This window comes from Octodon degus, unplaced genomic scaffold (genome assembly GCF_000260255.1).
Source record: "Octodon degus isolate 3935 unplaced genomic scaffold, OctDeg1.0 scaffold00457, whole genome shotgun sequence".
In the NCBI taxonomy this organism is placed as follows: domain Eukaryota; kingdom Metazoa; phylum Chordata; class Mammalia; order Rodentia; family Octodontidae; genus Octodon; species Octodon degus.
The window spans coordinates 2,506-5,049 of NW_004525033.1; the positions used below are offsets into that span (position 1 = coordinate 2,506).

The 2,544-nt window shown below is 34.6% G+C and overlaps 1 pseudogene; it reads left to right on the plus strand.

Moving 5' to 3' along the window:
- Positions 1-628: 628 nt before the first annotated feature.
- The window catches only part of LOC101575051, a 41,544-nt pseudogene continuing 39,628 nt past the window's right edge, over positions 629-2,544 (plus strand).

The window sequence follows — 2,544 nt, forward strand, 5'->3', positions numbered from 1 at the left end:
ATGCTGTATATGCTGATAAACTCACTTTAATCCCTTTGACTTATGATTTCATCAACTCCCTCACATCTCCTCCATCCATGCTTAGATTCCCTTATCTTTTCCATGTTTACTACACTCTGTAAAGTGTTAGAATTCTTTCACCCTTTACTCATATTGGAGGATTTACATTGTAAATATGAGTTTGCAAATATTTATGAGTTCCATTATATTATTTCTGTTCTTAACCTATAGCTTCCTTCCAAGGTACATAGTTGAGGAACATGTGCTCTATAGGTTCTATTCTTATCATTGTCTGTGGAGCAACACATGCATTTACTTCAGCATAATATTGTCTGGTTTAAAAAAAAAAAGCCTATCACAGTTCACTGGCAGAGACAGTTTCAGAAAGTTTAATCAGTCTTCTTTGTTCTCTCTAAAGTTACAGAAAGTGTCACTACCCTCAGTATGAACACAACTCTATGGGTGATATATCTCAGATGAATAACGGTTTTGGAGGATCCCAAGCAAAAGTTGCAGAAGAAATAGTTCCTGTTTGACACTATTGCCTTTTTTTCTTGTGGTAATTTCTGAATAGTAATTAAAGGAAGCATATTTTAAATTTTCATTAATATTTTTCTTCCCCTTTCAGTTCTCTTTTCATTCTGTATCCCAATATTTGAGACATTATATATGTCTGTGTTTGCAGAAGAATCTAAAGATTTTTTCATAAACTTTGTAAGAAGAATAAGAAAAAACCGTTTGAACACAAACCAGAAGGTAAAATATGGAAATGGCAAAATAAGCATATTGACATTTGATAATATTGTAGGATGTATGGTTAAGATCAGTGTAATTCCTTCTTTGCTGTTGAAGGTAAATGCAAATAACAGGCAATTTTTGTGTGTGTGTGTCAGAATATGAAGTTTAGGAAGTTGTGATGATAGGGAGTCAGAAAAAGTGTAACATAGAAATAAAATATAAGAATTAGTGCCCGCTGACAGACATACTCTGAAAATAAACATTTAGCTCTTGTTTTCAATGAGCTTTGGGGAAAAATGTTAGTGCTTACATACCATATTTACTGGTGATATAATCCGCAGATCTTATATTGGAAAATAATTCTTTCAAATCCATGCCACCTGTTAAACACATTGCACAAAAGAAACAATTATCACTGAAGCTTAACAAGTGTCAAATTTGTATATTTCCTGGGCTGTAGTAGTCAGAGTTTTCATCTGGGTTTAGAGTAGTAAGCTGAGAAATTCACCTTAGGTTTTCTGTGGCCTGAGAACCTCAAGTTCAGAAAAGCATACCTGCATATATATCAGGTACCCCTGAGAATTGTACAGTATTAAAAATGGTATAGTACTTCAAGATTGATGTCTCTGCCTTGGGGATCAGTATATGGCAGTGGATTAATCTATGGAACCAATGGTGAAAAATTACAGCAAGACCATTTGAAGTTTTGAAATGTGGGATTGCATCCTGAGCAAGTAGATATGACAGGAGGAACAGGCAAATTTCTGACCATAACCTGTGTTTAGAAAGACAAAGGAGCTAAAAATTGGGGAGAGAAGATACAAAGCACTATTGAACACAATAGCTCATTTTCACACAGTATAAAATCGTGCTTCCCAAGATTCAGAGATTGATGGCAACCTCAGCCAAGCTTTATGACTTGAAAGATCCCTAAGGAAATAAGGCAGGTTAAGTCCTGACTTACTGTTAATTTTAGGTTTGGTCTGTCTTTTAATATTTTCTTTTATCTTCATGCATCAGGTGGATTTTCTTCAGCTGATGATCAATTCCCAGAATTCTAAAGAGACAGAGTCCTATAAAGGTAATCAACAATGTTTCATGGTCTAAGAAAGTAGCTGGGAGAGAGAAAGCACATTATACAATTGTGTAGGAAAGTTTTCAGGCAGAGGAGCATATCTCACAATTTACTAAAAACACATATTTGTATATTACATAGCAGAACCACATGTACTTTGTAGGAATTACAGGGCTAAGTATATTCAGATGTTGAGGGCAGCTATTAGCAAGCATGTCATGGGTGGAATTCAAGAAGGTCTTGGTTCATCTACATCTGAACAAATGCTGTGTCTCTACCTTTCCCACATCCAATAAATCAAAATGCCTCCTTTGAAATGAGCACCTACACACTCAGTTAGAGGGACACTGTTTCAAATGTCGGTATGTGTATTAGGAACATATCGTTATAGTATTTCCTGGTTGCAGCTAGAATAAAAATTTATTTTTCCTTTTGTCCCAAATGAGTGGGTCTTGGGGAAATCTTTCTGACAATGGAAACATTTCTTTCTTCTTCACCCTGTGTTTGCCACACTGGTAATATCCACAAATTTTTTTTTTACAAAGAGCATTATTGGGTAATAGTGTAAAGTGATTACACTTATTTTTTCTGTGTTAAAAATTAATTTTATTGAAAAAGAAATAGCAATGAGACAGGTTCAAAGCATGTTAGTAGGACAGTAGAATAACTAATACATTTTATATTGTTGGCTTCTTAGTAGCTATTCATAGAACAATATGCAGACATGATAT